The sequence below is a fragment of the Lampris incognitus genome, chromosome 12 (genome assembly GCF_029633865.1).
Source record: "Lampris incognitus isolate fLamInc1 chromosome 12, fLamInc1.hap2, whole genome shotgun sequence".
In the NCBI taxonomy this organism is placed as follows: Eukaryota; Metazoa; Chordata; class Actinopteri; order Lampriformes; family Lampridae; genus Lampris; species Lampris incognitus.
Genome location: NC_079222.1, coordinates 35,602,609 through 35,628,494, shown reverse-complemented (window position 1 = coordinate 35,628,494; position 25,886 = coordinate 35,602,609). Strand labels below are relative to the sequence as shown.

Sequence of the window (25,886 nt, the reverse complement as noted above, 5' to 3'; positions counted from 1 at the left end):
CTTTCCCAACCAAACCCGAGACTTAAGCGGCTGTAGAAAGGGGCACTTGTACCCAGGGTGACGTTCAGACTGTCTTTTTCGATACCCCCCCACCTCCTTTTCTCCCTGATTATACCTGGCCAAGCACCCCGCTCTCCGAGCCGTTCCAGTCTCTGCTCCACCCCCTTCATTCCAACGTGAATGACACAGGATCGGAAGCTGGTGCCACTCCCAGATCGATTGACAGGTCTCTTAATACAAGAACCGACAACTAATCGTGTTTCTCTCTCTGTGAAAAAGTTGTTTACATTGGTAATGTTTGTAAACACCGGAGTGCAACAGGCCTTGGATTTCGATAACAAGTGGGGGCTGTGTGTTGGCGAGGATCTGGCGATACGATACGTATCATGACGCAGGGGTTACAAAAGGTAAGTATCGATACTTTCTTACACCCCTAATAACCGTCACCCGAGAACGACTCATTTCGAGAAAGTAGCTCGTTCTCAGCGTATAACTCCAGCTCGTTAATTGTGTGTGTAAATATATAGGTCGGCTTCACGTGGTCAAATAAATCAGACATCCGGCCTTGACGTGGCTGTGTAGTCCTCAGCTGACTTATGTTTTGTTTTCAACTCCCTTGTGATGGAGCTTCTTGCAGACGTCACGTGGACCCCATCAGTGTAAGTTCTTGTTCAGCATCTCCCAGTCGCTGAGCTTGCTGCACAAATTACTACAAATTGCTGTGGCCGAGGGGACTTTCCCTAAACGCTAAAATCCATTTACCTAGCTCCCCCTTTTAAGGGCTGCCAAGATAGCGGCGCAACACGTTTAGCCGAGGATCTTAAATATAGCCAACACTCAAACTGTGTACGCAAGACAAGGCGACGTCCTTAGCGTCGGTAAGCCCATGAGATGCTGGCATTAGGAGTTTGTGTTGAAACTGCTCCACAGCTGGGGACTGTAAGGCAGGCAATTATGTGGGGACTGGGGGATGTCTGTAAGCATGTTCACTGCGGCTAACCCGACCACAAAGGGGTCTTTCTTTTCACATTTAGGGGCTTTGAATGGGCTTTGCAGGGGCCAGCAGGAGGCTTTCAGCTTTTAAGTGTTTCTCGAGTGAAGGCAGGACACTCAGTTGGGTTTGCGTGATGTAAATCATGACTCGAGAATATCTACATCACAATGCCCACGCCATATGCCATATGTGTGTGTGTGTGTGTATATGTGTGTATATATATATATATATATATATATATATATACATACATACATACACACACGCACACACATATATACTATATGTGTATATATACACATATATATAGTTACACATACACACATATATATACAAACACAACAGTTAGGGTGCTGTTGGGCCAGTGTTTGTGCAGTAGTGTCAGACAGAGACAGCGGTAGAAAAGCGAAAATGTTCAAACAAGAAAAAAAAAAGAAGAAGAAGAAGAGTCAAACTTGTGTTGAGAAAGAGGAAGAGAGACCTAAAGAGACAATGGATGAATGTGGGAGATTCTGCAGAAAATCTTATAGCTTCCTCTATCCCCGTCTCTGTCTGTCACGCATTCGTCTTTTCCTCCCTCTCCTCCCCGCTCCTCTTCCTCTCTCCCTCTGGACGGTAATGAGAGGCATGTGAGGTCGAACAGTGAGCATTCATATGAAACCCAACCACCGAGGAGCCCTCAAGCTAACACATATACCGCAGGTGTTGAGAAGCATCCAGTCCCCGAACGCCTTGCACTCAGCAACACTGGACGCCATAAGCGCAACATGCTCCCCAGACTGGACAAACCCAAAACCCGTTGTGCAAGTCCTCTGTCATTTGTACATACGTACAATGAAATCCACTCTCTGCCCTTAACCCATCCTATAGTATAGGAGCAGTGGGCAGCTGCAGCACCCGGGGACCAACTCCAGTTCCATTTTCCATTGCCTTGCTCAGGGGCACAGGCAGGAGTAGGAACCCTAACATGCATGTCTTTTTGATGGTGGGAGGAAACCGCAGCACCCGGAGGAGACCCACGCAGACACGGGGAGAACATGCAAACCCCACAAAGAAAGGACCTGGGACGGCCTGGGGTTCGAACCCAGGACCTTCTTGCTGTGAGGCAACGGTGATAACCACTGGGCCACCGTGCCGCCTAATGACGAATAACCGAAGAGTTCTGCAAAATGCGTGGAGGTCTGAGTAGCACAGATAAGTTTGTGAGTATGGAGGCAGAAAGATAAAGAACACCCCGATGGGTCCGTGGCAGGTAATTAAAATAACATTGACTCAGTGAACTGCCACTCTTGGGGGTGGGGGTGGGGGGCGCCCTCGTGATCTGAAAGTTCAATTATAACACGTGAGCTTCAAAAAGAGAGGCGACTAGTAAAACTCAGCCATCGCTGGCGTTGCTAAGCCTGGGGAACATCTGTTTCTGGGTTCGAACAGAATAAGCAGAATGCATATCGTCAGTGTAAACTGGGTTAAATAACCTTTCGTAAGAATAAAACTCAACAGGCATTCCAGCTGGTGTCTATTTATACAACTCAGAACAGACTCTGCCAACGGTGACCTCGTCATTTTACTGCATGTAAGTCAGTTTGTCATACATGTTAATTTTCCAATACTTTTTCCACGAAAAAAGAAAAGAAAAGAAGAAGGAGTTGAGCGGCACCGTTACCAAACACTCTAAAACACACAGAGGATCTACATTGCGAAAAGACCGTACGAATACATCCAATTATTTTCGTTGAGAATAATAACCCCGGTCTGTTCCCACTCAGCTGGGCAGCTGCATTACATTTACCACACATTATTTTAGGAGCCAGCGCTGAGACGGAGCAGCTTTGAAAGCCCTGCCAGAAGCTCTTCAAAGAGAGCAGAGGAAAAACCTTTAGGTTGCTGGTGCCTCTGCAGCTTCCGTTTGGGCCGGCGCGCGTGCTCGCCCCGTCTCGCGGAACAACGCTGCGATGGGACACCCACACAACAACCCGTGTGTGGAGCACAAACGTGTTGTCCGCATACACAGTTTTCTGTGAACTGCACCTCCAACATCTAGAGTCACAATTTATACTTAAAACTACAACCACGTCAAACAGCATCCCTGCCGGGGCTTCCTGGGTTCCTTAACGGTGTTCAGCAAACAGCGATCTCCAGCGAAAAACGTGGCGCCTCTCAGTGGTGTCGTGTTGCTAATGTCCTAGTATGCTTCCTCAGCCAGGCCTAATTCCCTCTGACACACAAACATGTCTCTTTTCACCCTCACAATAAATACTTAGCACTGCAGCTGAAGCTGGGCCATTAAGCAAGGACGCCATCTGAAAAATCACAACACGAGGTGTGTGTCACTCCCTCAGGCCTTCTGCTGATTACACACGCTGGACTAACGCAACGATTATCCACACTCCATCCAGTTTCCTGTGTGTGTGTGCGTGTGTGTGTGTGTGTGTGTGCGTGTGGAGGGGTGTGTGTGTGTGTGTGTGTGTGTGTGTGTGTGTGTGTGTGTGTGTGTGTGTGTGTGCATGTGTGGAGGGGTGTGTGGGTGTTTTTTTTGTGGAGGGGTGTGTGTGTGTGTGTGTGTGTGTGTGTGGAGGTGTGTGTGTGTGTGTGTTTGTGTGGAGGGGTGTATGTTTGGGTGTGTGTGTGTGTCTGTGTGTTTTTGTGTGGAGGAGTGTGTGTGTGTGTGTGTGCGTTTGTGTGGAGGGGTGTGAGTTTCTGTGGAAGGGTGTATGTTTGTGTGTGTGTGTATGTGTGTGTGTTTGTGTGGAGGGGTGTATGTTTGGGTGTGTGCGTGTGCACGCGTGCGTGCGTGTTGCCCATCAACCAGACCGCACGCAGCACCCTGCCATGACATCACTTCGTAAAATGTCTCAGATAGCTACTAGGTGAAGCGTAGCAGATAGCCGCAGAAAATCGCTCAGCCGGGACATTTTGTTTTGTTTTGTTTTGATTTATACGTTGTGACCACCGCCCGAAAACTTAAAACTGCTCCACAAAAGCTGAAACATCGAAAAACAAAACAAAAGAGCGACGGGAACGCAAGTCTGGAAAAATCCCTTTTTGCGCGGCGTGTACGGTGCCTGGCCTCTCAGGGGTGTCACATGTCGACTTTAAGGTTCCCACATCCTCACCCCTCCGTCACATCTGGCGCGAGCCTCGCGGAGAGCTCACGACGATGACTAAGACGTCAACAAAAACAGCCCCGCGGAAAGTGAAGAGGGGGAGGAAGGGCAGCTACAACATGCAAGACGTGAGAGGCACAAAAAGACCTTTGTGCAACATGGATGTTGTGTCCTCCTACACAGGAAAGGACACGCATATCCACCTCGCAGATCCGAACCGTGGTTCACATTAAGGCTTGGCAGTATTTCTGCCCTCGTTAAATTTCAAACATGGAGGCGTCTAAATGAGAGTGATGCACACAGCATGTCAATAGCTGGGAGAACAGTTATTGAGCAATGCATCTCTGACTGAGCAACATTCCCCCCCCCCCCCCTAATAAATCAAGTAACTCTCCATGAAATTGGAAAGGGGGTTGCTGAAGTCTCTGTGGTGTCCAAAACTAAGTCCAGTCAATATTGTGTAACCGGGACAGGGGAGGGGGGGGGGTATTATTTTGGACTGGCACTCTTGACAACCCTAATGTTCATAAGATTTTCTAAGTGTGCACACATACCTGTGCACATGTGCAACTTCCAGAACAACACGTGTCCTGCATTTCCTGTTGCATCTGTCTCCCAGTCAGAAACGCGTCTTTTCTGCGCACTTTGAGCCGACGGCGACGGCGACTCCCCCCCCCCCCCCCCCAGTAGCACGGGTCGTCTCTCCCCGGGAGTCTTGTGGCTCTACGATAATGAGGCAATCGTGGAGGCTTTAATGCGGCTAACCACGTGACAACAAAGGACGAGATAGCGCTTACCTGACCGGGGAACTGTTTACAACCCGCCACTAAAGGGCCTCGCTCAATACTCAGGAACTGCGATTGCCCCACTCACGGGGGCAAGTGGGTGAAGATGGAGGCTACAGGCAGGCAGGCGAAGACACAACCAGCTATTAAACAGAGTAAACAGTCTAGACAGCTAGTGGGCCGCTGGAGGGAGGGGAGCCTCACCGATGGAGAGAAGCATGCGGAGGCAGACAAGGATTGAGAGAGACAGGGAGGGAAGTGGAGGGAGAGGGAGAGAGAGAGAGAGAGGGGGTATAAAGGCAATTCCAGATGCCTGGCCCTTGGAGATGGATCACAGATGTCTGACCCTGGGCTGCTCTACATAATTGTGAAACAAAGCATTACCCACTCTCTCCCTCTCCCTCTCCCTCCCTCTCTGTCTCTCTCTCCCCCTCTCTTTCAGTATCTCTCACACTCTCCTTTTCAATATGCCTCTCTCTCTCCCTCTTTCAGTATGTCTCTCTCTCTTTCCCTCTTTCAATATGTCTCTCTCGCTTACTCTCTCTCTCTCTTTCAGTATCTCTCTTGCTCTCTCTCGCTCTTTCAGTATCTCTCTTGCTCTCTCTCACTCTTTCAGTATGTCTCTCTCCTTCCCTCTTTCAATATGTCTCTCTCGCCTACTCTCTCTCTCTCTCTTTCAGTATCTCTCTTGCTCTCTCTCGCTCTTTCAATATGTCTCTCTCTCTCTCTCTCTTTCAGTATGTCTCTCTTTCAGTATCTCTCTCTTTCAGTATCTCTCTCTTTCAGTATGTCTCTCGCTCTTTCAGTATCTCTCTCTCTTTCAGCATGTCTCTCACTCTTTCAGTATGTCTCTCTCGTTCCCTCTTTCAATATGTCTCTCTCGCTCCCCCTCTCTTTCAGTATCTCTCTCTCTTTCAGTATCGCTCTCTTTCAGTATCTCTCTCTTTCAGCATGTCTCTCTCTCTTTCAGTATCTCTCTCTTTCAGTATCTCGCTCTCTTTCAGCATGTCTCTCTCTCTCTTTCAGCATGTCTCTCTCTCTCTTTCAGTATCTCTCTCTCTTTCAGCATGTCTCTCTCTCTCTTTCAGCATGTCTCACTCTCTCTTTCAGCATGTCTCTCTCTCTCTTTCAGTATCTCGCTCTCTTTCAGCATGTCTCTCTCTCTCTTTCAGCATGTCTCTCTCTCTCTTTCAGCATGTCTCTCTCTCTCTTTCAGCATGTCTCTCTCTCTCTTTCAGCATGTCTCTCTCTCTTTCAGTATCTCTCTCTCTTTCAGCATGTCTCTCTCTCTTTCAGTATCTCTCTCTCTTTCAGCATGTCTCTCTCTCTCTTTCAGTATCTCTCTCTCTTTCAGCATGTCTCTCTCTTTCAGTATCTCTCTTTTAGTATGTCTCTCACTCTCTCTCTTTCAGTATGTCTCTCACTCTCTCTCGCTCTCTTTCAGCATGTCTCTCTCTCTTTCAGCATGTCTCTCTCTCTTTCAGTATCTCTCTTTCAGTATGTCTCTCACTCTCTCTCGCTCTCTCTTTCAGCATGTCTCTCTCTCTTTCAGTATCTCTCTTTCAGTATGTCTCTCACTCTCTCTCGCTGTTTCTCTCTTTCAGCATGTCTCTATCTCTCTTTCAGTATCTCTCTCCCTCTCCCGTTCAGTATGTCGCTCTCTCTCTGTCTCATTTTCTGCTCTTACTGTTTGCCTTTTAACCTGCCCTTTCCCTTCTTGCTGTCACCATTGCTGCTGCTGTATCTGACTCCATCCTTCTTCACGTCCGTCCCGTGATGGGCGGTGTAATCCTCGCCGTCTTAGCATAGCAAACACCACCTACATGTCGAGGGCCGCACAAATGACAACGGCAAACAGAGAAATACCCCATTCCCCGAGTAGTTTTTTTTTTCTTTCTCAAAAGGAAACTCAAAGCGAGGAAGAACAGCGAAAGACATTCTTCACAGTGTTTCAAGCGAAGACATGTGGGATGCCAGGATCCTCCTCTTGGACAGAGAAAACAGTACAGATGTCTTGGCGCATGCTCGATAATCCAGATAAGAAAACCAAAATGGTACGGAGGTACTAACCCTAACCCTATGTAAAAAAAAAAAAAAAAGCAGCACTTTTTCACAGAAATCTCAGCCCTTTGGTTGGCTGCAGATAACTACAACAGCCCAGTGAACCATTGTTGCACAGGAAGCCCCACTGACAGTAGCACAAGTAAAGCAAGCCCAGACAATGGAGGGGTTAGGAGGAGGAAGGAGGGAGGGGAGTTGAGCTCGAGGTGAAGTGGAGACTGTCAGTTTATCAGTGTTTGTTTGACTGGAAATGTGTGTCAGTGCCGATTGTACCTGAGATAAAGTTAAACAGGATGCGTGTGCTGATCAACCCAGGGTTGGAATTACCAACTCGGCAAGCTGCAGCTGAATACCCTGCAGCGCTGCTCATCACAGGCGTTCAAGCAGTGGAGACTAAGCTCGTACCAGCTTTACAGAAAGACATGAATAATCAATACATGTGTGCGTGTAACAATATCCCGGTCGAGACTAGCGAGGCAACCACGGTGACCATGAAGCAGCCCTAAAGGGACCTGACACCACAAATCAATTAACGTTTACACAGCTCATTAAGCGGACCTTTACAAAGCAACCAGGGTCTCTGACAAGTCACTGAGTGGGGTTTGCTCAACATTTGCAGTCACAACAAAGAATCAGAATCACATCTATTGGCCCTGTAGGTTTGCACATACACAGGGAATGTGGCTAACTACACTACAGCACAACAATCCTCAGGTATATACACAAGGATTGACTTATACAGGCGAAATAAAAGGTGGTAAAGTGCAACGGTGCAGAGAATATATCAGAGATGATGGAATAGAGGTTAGCAAGGTTTGATCAAGACTTGCAAGATTTGCAAGCTTTAACAAGATTTAGCATGATTTGATCAAGATCTAGCAAGATTTAGTAAGATTTGATCAAGATCTAGCAAGATTTAGCAAGATTTGATCAAGATCTAGCAAGATTTAGCAAGATTTGATCAAGATTTAGCGAGATTTAGCAAGATTTGATCAAGATTTGCAAGATTTGCACGATTTAGCAAGATTTGCAAGACTTAGCAAGACTTAGCAAGACTTGACATTTGATCAAGACAACGTCAGCAGTTTCTATGTCGGTATAAGGGACAAACTATAACAACACAGTCCTTACATTGAGTGAAAAAAATGCAAGTCGATTTAGAAAAGCATGTAAACCACAACTGAAATCCTCCGCTTTCGCAGACCATAGAGGAATACATCCATCAACACGGTTACTGCAAAAGAAAGGCTTACTTGCAAATACAAGTTGCAGATATGCCCGAAGCACATCAGTAAAGCAGCTTTAAATCTTGCACGGTTCAAAAGGTCAGGGTGTCTAGTCTGCAACTGGTGCACCCTGGCATCAAGGCTGCACCATCGTGATAATGACTGGTGACTGCCTGCCAGTCTAAACTAAGGCAAGGTTACTATGGTGCTGGTAATACCAGGCTCCAAATAAACGGCTCCATTTGGTACCAATGTGGCTTCAACTCATCTGGAGTCTTATCAGCCTATGCAAACGCTGCAGTTTGGGAGTGTGGAAAAAACAGCTAAGTTGCTATGTTTACATGAACTATCCGTTATTAGAAATCCCCGAGACGTTCTCAGAACAAAATAACTGCTTTCCAGCATTTTAACTGACATACAGCCTCACCCAAGGGCATTAAAGACCCGACTTACCCACGTTTTAGCCTGGTAACTGTGTGACTAGTGTGTAAGACCTATCCCGTGCATCAATTTTCATCCATGCGTCAAATGATGACGTCAGAATGAATTTAAGTTACAATCCTGAAAATCTCTTGTTTGACTTACTAACAACTACGGTGGTTCTGGTAATTGCATTGGTGTCTAAGCAGTCCAAATCCTGCAGATCCAATTGAAATGAAACAGAGCCTAGTGCTGTTCTGCCAGCACTTTCACCACTGCCAACCCCCCCCCCCAAAAAAAACCCCAAAACACATGCTTGAACTGGAGTTTTTGCTATTGACTATGTAGTGTCCATGATATTTTCTATATGAGTGCTATTTTTTTTTGCATCCACTTACAATTGGGAAATCTGAGGACGAGCCCTTACCTACAACATGCCTGCGGTAGAGGGGACCAAGACGGGCATACGTCTGCATGCAAGTCTCCAGGGATGTCGCAATAAGATATTCATTTAGAGAGATTACTCTGGCTCAGCTGTTTTGCAATACACAGTTCCTCAAACGTCCCAAAATAACCGATTCCTGGCCTAAGGGAACCAATGCACAGACACACACACACACACGCATATGTGTTTTACTTGACAACTTTCAAACTTGTTTCACCAGGGGGATGTAGCGCGTGGGAGGATCCCGCTATCCCCCCCCCCCTGAACAGGCGCCCCATAAGACCAGAGGAGGCGCTAGTGCAACGACCAGGACACGTACCCACATCCGGCTTCCCACCCGCAGACACGGAACAGTTTTGTCCCTAGGGACGCCCGACCAAGCCGGAGGAAATACGGGGATTCGAACCGGCGATGCCCGTGTTTGGTAGGGCAACCGAATAGCCCGCCACACCACGCCATCCGGACGCCCTCGGAGAGCAGTTTAAAACCCATACCACCACAACACAAAGCTGACTCTCGGTTGTACAATGCGGAGATGTGATGTTGTTCTTGGTTGTGATTCGAAACCCCCAGACGGCACGTCCATCATAATACTCTGTCCCTACCAGCGACTGGGCGGGCTGCTGGGACGGCCTCTAATCCTTCTGCATTAGCATACAGCTGTCAGCCAGTTGCCCCTGGTCACCTTGCACCCACTTGGTATTAGAGAATGTAAAAGTAACATCTGCCATCATGGCAGCCAATAATTAAAGAAGACGAATGGCAGAAAATGCTGGTTGTACACCCGGTGAGGGGGAAGAAAATCGTCCCGGCGAACACCACGCTATTCTGAGACGGGCTAATGTGGTAGGGGGCCAGCTGAGAAACCTGCCGCCCATCTGCGCAGCATTCCCCCCGGGACCCGGAGGGACAAAGCCCAGCGCAGCTCTGCCTACTCCACCAGAGAGACGGGACCCACCCCGGTCCTGCACCACCACCACCACCACCCCCTCCCTCCCCGCCTCCCTCTGTCAGTCCGCCGGTTTCCCCGATGTCTCCGTCTGAGGGTCCACACACCAGCTCAGACCGCCCTCTGTCGATAAAAGGGGGCAAGGGGTGAGAGGCCCGAGTCTTTGTTGGGTGCGTGGGCCCCGCCCCGTTGGCTCCCCAGTAAACAGCGGACTGGAAAGAGCTGGAGGCAGATGTAACCCCCCCCCCCCCAGTAGAGCTTCATCTCTGGGAGGAACGGAGGACGGGCAGACTAAGGAGGGGAAGAATGTGTCAGAGTGAACAGGAAAGTACACAAGTCCCCACAGCATGGAGGGAGGGAGGGAGGAGAGAGGAGGGTGATTAGCTCTAACTCCGGCTAATCTAATCAGTCTGCATGACTGCCCTACAGCAGAGCATGGAGAGAGAGGGGGGGGGGATCATCTGGCGAAGTACCAGTTAAAGAACTGGATTTTGAGGGGTGAATCAACGGTTTTAAAGGAGCAACAAAAGGCGAAGGCCTCGCGGATGACAGACCATCGAGTTAATTTCTGCGGATCGTAACATTTCCTTTGTCTCTAGCAGCTCCTGTCACACTTTTGGACATATTACAGCTGTGGCACACTACAGACACACATGAATGTTTTTTTTTCCAAGCACACGTACGTAAACGTAAACACACAAATACTAGATGTACCCCACAATTATTCACTTCTTCCAAACACCAACATCAGCACAACCAGCGTATATATACACTACCGTTCAAAAGTTTGGGATCACCCAAACAATTTCGTGTTTTCCATGAAAAGTCACACTTATTCACCACCATATGTTGTGAAATGAATAGAAAATAGAGTCAAGACATTGACAAGGTTAGAAATAATGATTTGTAATTGAAATAAGATTTTTTTTACATCAAACTTTGCTTTCGTCAAAGAATCCTCCATTTGCAGCAATTACAGCATTGCAGACCTTTGGCATTCTAGCTGTTAATTTGTTGAGGTAATCTGGAGAAATTGCACCCCACGCTTCCAGAAGCAGCTCCCACAAGTTGGATTGGTTGGATGGGCACTTCTTTGAGCAGATTGAGTTTCTGGAGCATCACATTTGTGGGGTCAATTAAACGCTCAAAATGGCCAGAAAAAGAGAACTTTCATCTGAAACTCGACAGTCTATTCTTGTTCTTAGAAATGAAGGCTATTCCATGCGAGAAATTGCTAAGAAATTGAAGATTTCCTACACCGGTGTGTACTACTCCCTTCAGAGGACAGCACAAACAGGCTCTAACAGGTACTATTTAATGAAGATGCCAGTTGGGGACCTGTGAGGCGTCTGTTTCTCAAACTAGAGACTCTAATGTACTTATCTTCTTGCTCAGTTGTGCAACGCGGCCTCCCACTTCTTTTTCTACTCTGGTTAGAGCCTGTTTGTGCTGTCCTCTGAAGGGAGTAGTACACACCGGTGTAGGAAATCTTCAATTTCTTAGCAATTTCTCGCATGGAATAGCCTTCATTTCTAAGAACAAGAATAGACTGTCGAGTTTCAGATGAAAGTTCTCTTTTTCTGGCCATTTTGAGCGTTTAATTGACCCCACAAATGTGATGCTCCAGAAACTCAATCTGCTCAAAGAAGTGCCCATCCAACCAATCCAACTTGTGGGAGCTGCTTCTGGAAGCGTGGGGTGCAATTTCTCCAGATTACCTCAACAAATTAACAGCTAGAATGCCAAAGGTCTGCAATGCTGTAATTGCTGCAAATGGAGGATTCTTTGCCGAAAGCAAAGTTTGATGTAAAAAAAATCTTATTTCAAATACAAATCATTATTTCTAACCTTGTCAATGTCTTGACTCTATTTTCTATTCATTTCACAACATATGGTGGTGAATAAGTGTGACTTTTCATGGAAAACACAAAATTGTTTGGGTGATCCCAAACTTTTGAACGGTAGTGTATATGACGCAAACGAAGAGAAAAAGGGAGAAGAAGAAGAAAACTATGGACATTGCATGAGGACAGACTCTCGGCTGCCTTCCCCTTTCCACCCCCAACAAGTCCAAACACACACACACACACACACACACACACACACACACACACACACACACACACACACACACACACACAAACACACACATATAACGTATGCATCTTACTGCAGACCTCTTTAAACCAGGTCAGTTTTAATGCCAATTAAATGATTCTGAGTTAAAGGCACAATCCGCAATTTCTGCACACAGGAATCAGGAACAATTTATTGTCATTTCTTTCACGTGCTTGTGTACACAAAAGACACGAAATTCCGTTTCCCCCAGCCCACAGCAGTGCAACACAAAAGACAAAAACACACACATCCCAAATTTCCCAAAAACGACACCACCAAAAAAACACACCGAAAAACAAAACAAAACAACACTAACAGTTAACAACACCGCCCACTCGGTGCAACACAGTCCAAAAATTCCACTGTCCAGAGTGTCCAGGATGACTGCCGGAACTGCCGGTCTGCATGGGCTAGCAGTTAGCTTAGCCTGCCCCGCTTCCGCATCCTGTCAGACCGCCCTCGGTGTTTCCTCCTCGGGCGCAGCTCCGGTAGGGCCGTGGTCCTTGGGCCCACAGGATGCAGCAGACCAGGCTCCCCCACACTCCACATGACGACACCAAAAACACAGTCAATGCTAGACGAGGCCACCGCCAGACCGCCCTCGGTGTTATCGGAACTGCCGGTCTGCATGGGCTAGCAGTTAGCTTAGCCTGCCCCGCTTCCGCGTCCCGTCAGACCGCCCTCGGTGTTTCCTCTTCGGGCACAGCTCCGGTCAGGGCCGTGGTCCCTGGGCCCACATGAGCTCCCCCCAGCCAATCCAGCGCCACCTCTCCCAGCCATCAAACCAAGACAGAACAAACTTAGACGCAGGCGTGGACAAAGACACTGCATGGACGGTACTGGATGAGGCCAGGAATTCATGCCGCCATCTTCCCACAGCGGAAGTGGGATGACTTATACGGTTAAAAAAAAGAAATCTTCATTTCATATTCGAGCACAAAACCTCCTGGGCGCCGACGAAAGGTCAAGTGGCCACTCCCGATGAAAAATGTAAGGCCCACGTCAAGGGGAATACCGATGAGATAAGGCATCGATTAGTAGTGTAAACTACTAATAAGACATGTTGGCCCCTAGCTAACGGGTCTGACCCTTTAGCCGAGCGGTTAGTGACGTCGCCTTGGGGTGCAGTACACCCCGTATCGAATCCCGCACCGGGCAAGAAAATAACCGGTTACACTATGTTGAAAACAGATGTCGCCGCCCGGGAGAAGGAATATCTCCACCCGGGCGCTCCCGTGATATTCCCAACTATCGCGTTTAGTCGGAGGAGAGACAACACGAATAAAACCGTCTCATTATCAGGGAAACCTACGCTGCAGGGTTTCCACAGGGAGGTTTCGCCGTGCCAGACTACACCAGATGTTGAGTCTCGTCTGCCTCGGTCCTCAGGGCTGACCTCTGACCCCGGGGGCAGCCATTTAACTGGCAGATTTCACACTCGCGTCATGCTAGCAGTATTGTCCCAGCTTTCTGTTTCACGCACACGCCGACGGCGCCCGGGTCTGATTCCCCATCAGGAGGCCATCCATTAACCAACACGTAGTCAGGATAGCCAGTAAGTTCGACACACGCAGTAAAGCACACGCAGTCGCGAGGTTGACCTACATTTGCAGCCAGTGGTGGATCTAGAGATGTTTTCCTGGGGTGGCAAGACTGTGTCCCAGAGGTGGCAGCTGCCACCCCTTGCCACCCTGTAGATCCGCGCCTGTGAGGGGGGAGGGGGGGATTCTAAATCGGCGACTTCTGTTTGAGATGAGTTTGGCGCGGGTCTCACTGACCTTCACCATGCTTGTACTTAAATATACTTTAAAAACATGTTATCTGATTTATAAATGGGGTGGCAACAGGGGTGGCAAGACTGTGCCACCCCTGTTGCCACCCTGTAGATCCGCCCCTGTGTGCAGCACTGCGTGAGCGACGGAGAGGGGTACCCACCCACCCGTCCGGGGTACCCACCCACCCGCCCGGGGTACCCATCCGCCCCTTTTAAATGAGCGTAAGTCGAGTCAGTAGTCACAATTGGAGAAATGTATTGGCAAAAGCCACCAACAGAGGTCACAATCCTGCACTAATGATGCAAGCGCAGCCATCGGTGCCCGGGAGGAGCCAGGAAAAACTGAAGGCTGCAAGGCGGACAATGTGGTCTGTATAAATTTGGTAAGCAGTTAAACCCTTTTTTTCCCTTTTTTTTTTTTAATATGAGGTTAAAAAGAATCACCAAACGCATAATCTGTAATGGGCACAAAGAGGCCAGTAATATTTTTTTTCCGCTCTTTGAAAATTCACTCCTCTATTTAGGAGAGGGAAGAAGAAGAAGAAGAAGAAGAAGAAAAAAAATGACAACATTAAAGACCTTTTCTGAACCAAGCGTGCCGCTCGCCTGCCAAAGGAAAAGCCAGAAAACGGAGAACAGGCTTCTCGAGGCTCATTATAATTAAACCCCTTTATATGTCAGCTTCTTAAACAGCCCACATGCAGGCTGCAGAGTGACGTTAGCCTAGCTGGCGTTAGCTTAGCTGGCGTTAGCTTAGCTGGCGTTAGCTTAGCGCTGTCAAGCCACCGCCACCGCTCCGCGGCGGATAACAGCGGCCACTTACCACAACACATTCTACTGAAAACATCGCGAGCATTACTACACACACCATATTTGTAAGACTTTAAAGTGTGTCGATGAAAATAAAATAGGGTTCGTTGATGATCTTGACTGTGTAAATTACAATTGTAACGTGCACGGATAAGTGGACACGTTGGTCCTTGACTAGCGGGTCGGACCCTTTAGTCCAGTGTTTCTCAACCGGGGGTCCGCGGACCCCTAGTGGTCCGTGGTGTAATTGCAAGGGGTCCGTGAAAATAAAATATCTTTTAAAAAAAAGATCCTATGACATTTATAGAAATAGGATTATTTTACTCAAATGTGACTGAGACCTTTATCTGCCTAAACTATAAAGGATAACAGGACTTTTTTCTCTAATTACATCTGTTTCACAAGTGTAATTTATTGTATTTTAATAAGAGATCTCGCTCCCGTTTGCATTGTTAAAAGTTACTGCGTAAAAATTCTGTTGTTACATATATCTGAAAGTTACTGAATACATATTCTGTTGTGTTACATATATCTGAAAGTGACTGAATACATATTCTGTTTTGTTACATATATCTGAGAGTTACTGCATAAGAATTCTGTTTTGTTACATATATCTGAAAGTTACTGAGTACATATTCTGTGTTGTTACATATATCTGAAAGTTACTGAATACATATTCTGTTTTGTTACATATATCTGAAAGTTACTGAATACATATTCTGTTTTGTTACATATATCTGAAAGTTACTGCATAAGAATTCTGTTTTGTTACATATATCTGAAAGTTACTGAATACATATTCTGTTTTGTTACATATATCTGAAAGTTACTGAATACATATCCTGTTTTGTTACATATATCTGAAAGTTACTGAATACATATTCTGTTTTGTTACATATATCTGAAAGTTACTGAATACATATTCTGTTTTGTTACATATATCTGAAAGTTACTGAATACATATTCTGTTTTGTTACATATATCTGAAAGTTACTGAGTACATATTCTGTTTTGTTACATATATCTGAAAGTTACTGAATACATATTCTGTTTTGTTACATATATCTGAAAGTTACTGAATACATATTCTGTTTTGTTACATATATCTGAAAGTTACTGAATACATATTCTGTTTTGTTACATATATCTGAAAGTTACTGAATACATATTCTGTGTTGTTACATATCTGAAAGTTACTGCATAAGAATTCTGTTGTGTTAACTATATCTAAGTTACAACTGAAAGCTCTTATTTTTGCCCCAAAGAGTGAATAAATGCTATAATGCAATTTAAAATGCAGTTTCTACTGTTTCTATCAAATTGCACCCCCCCTCCCCCAAGATCAGGTGGAGGGTTCCTCAGGATAGATCAAAAATACGCAGGGGGGTCCAGGACCCCAAAAAGGTTGAGAACCACTGCTTTAGTCGACTGGTTAACGTTGTCGCTTGCGGAGCGGGAGACAGGGGTTCGCGTCCCGGCTGTGGCGACGGTCTCCCAGACTGCCCCCCCCCCGAATTCGCTACACAATATTGCGCAACATCCGAAGCAGTTGAGACGCAGCTCCGTCCTCTACGGGGGGCTGTCAGGATGCTCGTATGGAGAAATCCTGAATGTGACCCTGAGGAGGCTGTTTTATGCAGTGACCCCAGACTGACTTTCACCCGCAGCTTCCAGAGCAGGAGGTGTCCCCTGTCCGGTGAAACAAGCTGACCAACGTGCCCGCGCCACTCAGACGACGTCGTTCTTCACACAGCGTTCGAGAGCATCACGTGTTGCAGGGGTCACTGCGAGGTTACCTACATTACAGAGAGGCAGAGGAGGAAGAGGAGGCTTCTCTACACACACAGCAGTTTGTCTTGAAACAGATTTGTATTGCATTACGAGCCCTATAATACAATGGCTCTCTCTCTCCTTCTCTCCCCCTCTCTCCTTCCCCCACTGCCTCTCTCTCTCTCCTTCTGTCTCTACCCACTCTTTCCCCTTCTCTCTCTCCCTCTCCTGTCTCTCTCTCCTTCTCTCTCTCTCTTCCCCCTCTCTCCCCTTCTCCCTCTCTCCCGCCCTCTCTCCTTCCCTCACTCCCTTTCACTCTCCTTCTATCTCTCCCCCTCTCTCCCCTTCTCCCTCTCTCTCCTCTCCCTCTCTCCTCTCTCTCCCTCTCTGTCTCCTTCTCTCTCCGTCTCTCTCTCACACACACACACACACACACACACATACACGCACGCACATGCACACCCCCCCCACCCCACACACACACACGGCAGTACAGGTGGGATCTGGTTTGGGTTTGGTGGCTCGTGTGGGACCATAAAGCAAAACAAAAACCGGCCACTTTCTCCAGACCACAACGGCACGCTCTACTTACGCACGAGTCACACGCGAGCACTGTCACATCCAGCTCCTAGCAGACTTGCAGGCAGCGATCTGGACCCCGCCGCCTGCACACAAAACCCGTTTAATCTGTGACAAACGCCACCTCCCTACCGCTGCGTGCACTGGCCGACATCTTCCCAAGATCCCCGTCAGGAAGAGGCGCCGATAAATGATGGACAAACGTACAAATGAAGTGCAACAAGTACGGCTCGAACCCGGTGAGTAGCCGCAGCTTTAGGTCAGGACCACCAGCACACACACACACACACAGTAAGGCATCGGCGGCTGTGCCACGAGCGTCCGTGTCCACAGCGGGCAGGAAGCGCAGTAACACTCCGGACCGACGGGCTCGTGCTCCCCCGCTTGACGCGTGAACCAAATCTGCCCCTCCGCTAGGCGCGAGCTCTGGGGAAGACCGGAGGACTTACGTGCTGCTGCTCCCTGTTCCGTGCAGACTTGACGCGGTGCCTCTTCTCGAAATCCACCGAGACGAAGAGACCGTCTCGCCGTCTCTGAGGGTTTGTGCAGGTTTACCAACCGGACCCCAACGCTCGCGCTCTCTCTCTCTCTTTTGTCCCGCGAGTCCCTTACGGTCCACGTTTCCTCCGTGCGCGAACGCCGACCGAGTGAACGAGCGGCTCAGTCCCGGCCAGTCTGAATTTGGGATGGGAGTGACGTCATCCCCCCTCCCCCAACCAACACTCCCCCTCCTCCTCCCCACCCCAATCGCTGCTTCCATGCAACTCCGGTTTGACTAACGCAATTACGCGTCTCCCCCAAATGCATATATACCCCCCAAACCCCCGCCGCCTCGTTTAAGCTTGTAATAGTCCTGCTGTAGCACGAGACGGGGGGGGGGGGGGTCCGGCTGCTGCTACCGGACCCGCTCACTTACAACACGGTTTCCTGACACAGGAGGAATCCCCAAACTACTTTTGTTTTTTAATTTTATTTAATTTTATTGCGCAGTCTTAGATATGTAATGTGTGACGGTAAAGTGGTATTTGATAGACGACCCATAATTACTAGGGGCTGTTTTTCCAGTGTCACAATAGACAGCGGACAAAACAACCTCCATAACTTGGCCATACTGTGTGAGGGACGGTGACCCCCCCCCCCAAAAAAAAATATTAATGAACTTTTTTAGTGTTTAGTGTATGTATGTATGTATGTTTGTATGTATGTATGTATGTATGTATGTGTGTGTGTATGTATGTGTGTGTGTATGTATGTATATACATATACATATACATATATACATACATATATATATACACATATACATACATACATACATACATACATACACACATATATACATATATATATATATATATATATATATATATATATATACACACACATATATACACACACACACACGCATATATATATATATCAGACCGGTCGCCTCCTCTTTACGTGTCTAGGGACACGCTTCTGCAAGTCACTTATACGTGTTCATCGACACGTATCTCACAGATGCCGCTAGGGGGCGCCCTGCAGCCTACTAGGTCTGTCATGACCAGGGTCATGACGCAATGGAATGTCAAAAATGTTGAACAAAAATGGCGGAGCGAAGCGAAGCGAATGTTCTTAATATGTGAGTCGTAGCTAAATTCGCTATCTTCAAATTATTTTTTTGACTCATATTAACGTTATATGCGCGTGGATACTATATTTAAATTGAATAAATGTGAGCTAAATAAACGAAGTGTCAATGCAATCTCAATAAATTAGTCCCCACAATTTTGCATGCGATTTACCGAAAAACAATCGGAGTCTGGTAATGAGGAGTTTGTAATCCGGTAAAATGGCGCGCAAATCTCGCTATGGGGCGACAGCCAACTCTATAAAAAGGATGTCTGAATTAACATTTTACTTAAATATGTACTAGATGTAACATTACCTTGTGTGGAGGAGAAATTGTGGTGAATCCCGCCTGATACAGCTCTGCCTAGACCTAGAAGACAGGATTGCGCCCCCAGTGGCCAGAAGACGGGACTGCGGCCCCAGTGGAAACTAATACGTGTCCATATACACGTACTTCGCTCTCGCAAAACCGTGTCCTCTGACACGTACGTATTGTGATGTAGTGTTGCCAGACGGCCAGATGCATATCCGTCGTTTACCTGGGGAAGAGATGGCACCGGGATGCACAATGGGAAGAAGGCGAGGGTCCTGGCAATGCATGTGGCTGTTTATTAGACACGTGTCACCTATCTAAACGCCGTTGCACACCAGGTACCCCCTTCATGGTAACTTTATTCCCTGACGGCAGTGGCCTCTTCCAGCAGGATAATGCACCCTGCCACACTGCAAAAAATGGTTCAGGAACGGTTTGAGGAACAATGACGAAGCATTCAAGGTGTTGCCTTGTCCTCCAAATTCCCCAGATCTCAATCCGATCGAGCATCTTCGGGATGTGCTGGACCAACAAGTCCAATCCGTGGAGGGCCCCATCTCACATCTTACAGGACTTAAAGGATCTGCTGCTAACGTCTTTGTGCCAGATACCAGAGGACACCTTCAAAGGTCTTGTGGAGTCCATGCCTCGACGGGTCAGGGCTGTTCTGGCAGCACGAGGGGGACCTGCACAATATTAGGCAGCTGGTTTTAAGGTCTTGGCTGACTGGTGTAGCTAGTCCTTGAGTGGCCAGTGTGTGTGGATGACCTCTCATACTCTTCAAAATCCCGAAGATGAAGGCCTTGAAAATGTGTAGTTGTGCAAATGTACTTTCGCTCCCAACAGCAATGGCAAGTCTTATCATTATGCTAACGCCTTCATTCGAGCTTGACTCTCGTTTTCATGTCCCGCCTTCCTGCCAAACAGTAACAAGTCTTTTCTGATGTGCGTGTCAGACAACTGCAGGCGATTACAGTTACATTTCTGTAATCAGATTACTGTAATAAGAGGATTTCCTGATAACTCGCTCGGCTTTATTGGGCGCCAAACAACTGTGCTGAACCACATAGCCGGTGGAAAACAGGAATGGGGTGAAACAAAAACGTTTGTGCATTCACTTGCTGAAGCAGAGGACGGCAGTGAATGGACTATTTTGAGACTGTTGTGACTGGGAGGGGGGGACACAACTGGAACCGGGACTTCCATGCCCCCCGTGTTTGTGCTCTTTGCTCAGCCAAAGGACAACTTGAATGAAGTGGAAACACAAAGAGGAGTTTCGTGACCTTGTCAGAGTGTTTTTGCTGACATTGAACAACAGCCTGTTATTGGTGATAACAACAGTCCAGACATCGGGGCGTCTGGGCGGCGTGGCGGTCTATTCCGTTGCCTACCAACGTGAGGATCGCCGGTTCGAATCCCCTTGTTAACCCCGGCTTGGTCGGGCGCCCCTACAGACACAACTGGCTGGGTCTGCGGGTGGGAAGCCGGATGTGGGTATGTGTCCTGGTCGCTGCGCTAGCGCCTCCTCACGCTACCCCCCCTCCTCACGCTACCCCCCCCTCACGCTACCCCCCCCCGCCGAACAGGCGGGGGGGGTAGCGTGATCCTCTCACGCGCTACGTCCCGCTGGTGAAACTCCTCACTGTCAGGTGAAAAGAAGCGGCTGGCGACTCCACCCGTATGGGAGGAGGGCACGTGGTAGTCTGCAGCCCTCCCCGGATCAGCGGAGGGGGGTGGAGCAGCGACCGGGACGGCTCGGAAGAGTGGGGTAATTGGCCAAGTACAATTGGGGAGAAAAAAGGGGAAACATATCAAATAATAATAGCAGCCCAGACATTACCCACCCAGGTCATAAATACACTTTCGGACCATTTGAATATTTAATAAATGCAAAATCCTCAGAACATGTGCTGCGAACGTGACAATCGTACATCCTACATACCGATACCTCAGAAAATACATCCCCTGCTTTGGCTGTGACCTTGCAGTTTAACTGAAACTACAAGACTAACCACCTTCGCCAGATTTGATAACAACCCGAGCCAAACTACGTTCGGACTTCTACCACATAGGGAAAAAAAGGGGCAGTTTTGGGCAATTTCCTTTGCAGTGGCTGTTGATTTTTGCTACGTGCGAGTGTCAAATCCTGCATTAAATAGTGATTTAATGTCGAGGTGGTGACACGACTCGGCGGTGGGGAGGCATCAAGGGGCCTGTTGTTTCTGCTTCTCCAGGGTGCGGGATAAGATAAGGGAAGTGGGCGGTCTCGGGTTTGTTTAGTGTAGTCCGAAGCAACGCTCCTGCCCCTTATTTTGACTACAAACCGGCGGCCGTGGCACTGCTGGCCCCGAGCACGTCTCCCCCAGAGCTGCTCTGCTCGTCATTACTTAGAGGGATGATTGCATGTTGCCGACGCCGGTGGTGGCTTCAGCACAGCCTCCTCGCGGTGGCTGCGCAGCAGCGTTGCATACCCGGCATACTACATAATACCAAACACGTGCGCGCACACAGAGGACGTACATATGACGTATAGAAGATCCAGTGAGGTTAAAAATGTCACTTTGAGGGGAGTCCGGGTAGCGTGGTGGTCTGTTCACGGGGATCGCTGGTTCGACTCCCCGTGTCACCTCCGGCTTGGTCGGGCGCCCCTACAGACACAGCTGGCCGTGTCTCGGGTGGGAAGCCGGGTGTGGGTGTGTGTCCTGGTCGCTGCGCTAGTGCCTCCTCTGGTCGGTCGCGCTACGCCCCCTGGCGAAACTTCCTCAGTGTCAGGTGAAAAGAAGCGGCTGGCGACTCCACACGTGTCGGAGGAGGCGCGTGGTAGTCTGCAGCCCTCCCCGGATCGCCAGAGGGGGGCGGAGCAGAGATCCGGACGACTCGGAAGAGCGGGGTAATTGGCCAAGTACAATTGGGAGGGGGGGAAAAGGAGGGCGGGGATGCTCAGTAAAACTAAGTCGTCTATGTGCTGTAGCAGCAATGCTCGTTTGACAAACACCAGGAGATGCTGCAGGAGTGCAGCAGCAGCAGCAGCAGCAGCAGCAGCAGCACGGTGTCCGTCCAAGAAGCTGTAACCGAGCGGCCAGGCCCTCTAGATCATTTCAGCCTCCGTAGTTGCCAAGAACGTCTGACGGCCAAGCTGCCCTGGGAGCCCTCTTGAAATTAGGGACTGTTCGAGGATTTTCTTTGTTAGGTGTGATGAGCGTTTGGATTCCCCCCCCCCCCTTCAAGGCTCAAGGTTCAACACATTCCTGGCCGCGCTGGCCAGTATTATCTCAATCTGTTTGCGCAGGCAGCTCGCGCAGACAGACAGACAGACAGACAGACAGACAGACAGACAGACAGACAGACAGACAGGGTCTTGTTTGGAATTCCAATCTCAACCCAAAGTCCATGTGGCAGCGAACTGAAGCCTTCGCCGGTGAAAGCAATGAATAGAAGAATGGCCGATATTTTGTCCTCACACGTTCCCCACGAAGAATCCGAGTCTAACGCTGCAGCTGGATGCACGGTGTCAAGTCCTCCAGGGGGGGCATCACACTGCAGACATTTTGGATGGCAGATTTAGCGTTGCCACAGCTGAAAAAACAAAAAAGACGAGGGTTGGATCTACGTCAGAGCCAGCGAATCACAGTCTTGATTGAACAGAGCCAAACTCAGGCGGCGGGGGGGGGGCGGCGAGGGGGCGGGGGGGCGGGTGTCAAACCACGAGACAGACTTCACAGGAGTAAGTCAGAGTGCAGGATTAAGTGTGAAAGACACACCAAAACCACTTTGAAAAAGTATGAGGGGGAGACAAGTTCTGACACCGCCGAGGTTGGCTTCTTGTCATGACAAGGGGCAGGGGCAGGATGGAAGAAGTTGTCGGGGGCGGGGGCGGGGGCGGGGGCGGGGGCGGGGGTGGGGTGTAGTTCACCGCATACAGAGTTTCTGAAGTACACTCCATACCTCAGAAGTGCTCCGAAGCCCAGCTAGGACATCTGAGGTTCCCCATTTCAGGGAAGTATCTGAGACATGTACTTATCTCCCATCACCTTAAAATACTGCTCCGATTAGGGGGGAGGGGGGGAGATGTGTAGAAATGTAAACAGAACAAGCTCAGTAAAGTTTTTGGGATGTGGAAACAAAATATTGATATCGAAGCAGGTCGAATCAGTTCATCTGGATACAAGGTTGATTGTTCCATCACTCTGATCTTCTTGCCTGGATTATTGAGCACGCATCAAGACAAAATATTCATATAAGAATTAAGTTGTCGTCTAAAAAAAAACAAAAAACCCAGCGTGTAATCCGTTATCTCTCAAAGGCAGGTACTACAGCAGGTCCGTTGCCCACCGACGCGGGGATCGCCGGTTCGAAACCCCGTGTTACCTTCAGCTTGGTCGGGCTTCCCTACAGACACGACTGGCCGTGTCTGCGGGTGGGAAGCCGGATATATGTGTCCTGGTCGCTGCACTAGCGCCTCCTCTGGTCAGTCGGGGCGCCTGTTCGGCGGGGAGGGGGAACTGGGGGGGGGGTAGCGTGATCCTCCCACGTGCTACGTCCCCCTGGCGAAACTCCTCACTGCCAGGTGAAAAGAAGCGGCTGGCGACTCCACGGAAGCCAGATGTGGACGTATGGGTCCTGGTCGCTGCACTAGCGCCTCCTCTGGTCGGTCGGGGCGCCTGTTCGGCGGGGAGGAGGAACTGGGGGGGAATAGCGAAAACAATAGCGATGTCTCCCGCGGTGCGGGAGCTACGGGTTCGCTTCCCGGCTGCGGCGACTCCTGTGGTTGCCCCCTGAGTTCGCTACAATATAACAGAAAATGTATCATAAAAAAAACAGATATAATATAAAAGGATATCATATCGTCCTAATTTGTTGGGAGTGTCATCACAGTAGTTGTCTATAGTTGGACAAACAACGTGAGTTGACTGATGATGAGTGATTTTTCAAATCAAGTATCTCTTGATTTCTTTAAAATTATTTTTATACATACGATCGATGCGCGCGCGCTGCTACGTCACGAGTGTGAGTGACTGGCTGATGGCGAACACCTCACACGGTGGTGTGATTGCGGTTTCGAGCAGAAAGCACAGCCAACAACCTGAACCTCCATGCAGACTGGCGGGTATGTCCTGCTTCGGGTCTTGAATTCCTGGCATGCAGAACGTGGTCTACCATGTTTACCGGTGGCCTGGCTCTCGTGAGAAGTTCGGTTGTGAGAGCTGGACTTGAGCTTTCATGTCATGCAGTGCATCCATCTTTAAAACAAGTGTGGAGGCGTTTATGTCTGCAACCAGCGCCACGGGTTCGAGTCTGCTGATGCTAGATGGTCTTCTAGCTCTGTTGTTGTCGCTAGTAATGGACATTGTTGTTTGCTTTGCTTAACTGTCAATCAACTCGGACCAAAGGTCACAGGTCACAGTCCACATTAGGACCGAGTCAGCCGTTCTCTGCAGGGGGTATATCCTGCATGCTGCTGGCCATGGGGAGGGGAGGGGCAAAAACTGCCCGTGCTATTATTAACATGTAGATTATTACCTCCAATAATAAATGAAGCGTGATTGACAGGTGAGTGTGACGTCATGACATGAAGGACACCACCTGAGGTGCATAAGAAACTCCCCACGTTTGCAACCTGTGACTTGAAATAAACAAGCCAATATAGCACAGACTCATTAACTTTGTGTGACAACTGCAGAATTAAAGCTAGTTCTGGATACTGGTTCAGCATCACACAAGCTCAGATAAAGTGATGACAAGTTTTCATTAATGTGTATTAATTATATTATGTTATTATTATATGTTATATATTAATTATATGTGTGTTAATGTGCATTAATGTGTGTCACTGTATGTTACCTTGACTACCTGCTTCCTTTGTATTTTTGATAGGACATATTATTATTAATACACATCAACATAAGGGAAAATTCAGACAGGCCCAACATCGAGCCGGAGAAAAGCATGAAATGAACAGCAGATTTGCATAAAACAGTTCAAAAACCAAAAGAATGTTTTGTTGACGACATCATTTTCTATTATCCACACGCTAATCGGAGGGATCAATTTGCAGTGCTGTCCACTAAGTCAGAAAGGGCTTTAAGGTGCAATATGTAATATTTTGACTTTTCTGGGGCAAGTGAATAATAGATATCAGCAGGCATTGATTAGTGGTGGTGGATGAAACAAAGGAAACCACTCACGGCCCCCCTGCACCCAGGATTTCTGCAGTCACAGACACAGGAGCCGGGATGTCTGGGTAGTGCTGTTGTTGTTTGAAGGCTCGACCCCCAAACATTTGGCTCGCGTTCATCCTCCTGCAAACCATGCAGCAACTGAAGTGCACCAACATCTACTGACCAGCTACTGACCATCTACTGGACATCTACTGGACATCTACTGGACATCTACTGAACATGTACTGACCATGTACTGAACATCTAATGAACATGTACTGACCATGTACTGAACATCTAATGAACATGTACTGACCATGTACTGAACATCTAATGAACATGTACTGACCATGTACTGAACATCTACTGAACATGTACTGACCATCTACTGAACATGTACTGAACATGTACTGAACATCTACTGAACATGTACTGACCATCTACTGAACATGTACTGAACACCTACTGACCATCTACTGAACATTTACTGACCATCTAATGAACATGTACTGAACATCTACTGAACATGTACTGAACATGTGCTGAACATGTACTGAACATGTACTGACCATCTACTGAACATGTACTGAACATCTACTGAACATGTACTGAACATGTGCTGAACATCTACTGACCATCTACTGAACATGTGTTGACCATCTAATGAACATGTACTGAACATGTACTGAACATCTACTGAAGGTGTTCAACGAGGGCAAATGTTGTCATACCTGCTTAGTGTAAACTGCACATTTTTGGACTTTGC

At 48.1% G+C, this 25,886-nt stretch overlaps 1 protein-coding gene across 1 annotated transcript in view; it reads right to left on the bottom strand.

Annotated features, from left to right (window-relative positions):
* Window positions 1–17,687, bottom strand: part of lhfpl2a (LHFPL tetraspan subfamily member 2a) — a 53,769-nt gene extending 36,082 nt beyond the window's left edge. The window contains exon 1 of the mRNA XM_056290552.1: window positions 17,485–17,687. The gene's annotated coding sequence lies outside the window, so the exon portion shown is untranslated. The remainder of the gene's footprint in view (window positions 1–17,484) is intronic.
* Between the last annotated feature and the right edge of the window lie 8,199 nt (window positions 17,688–25,886).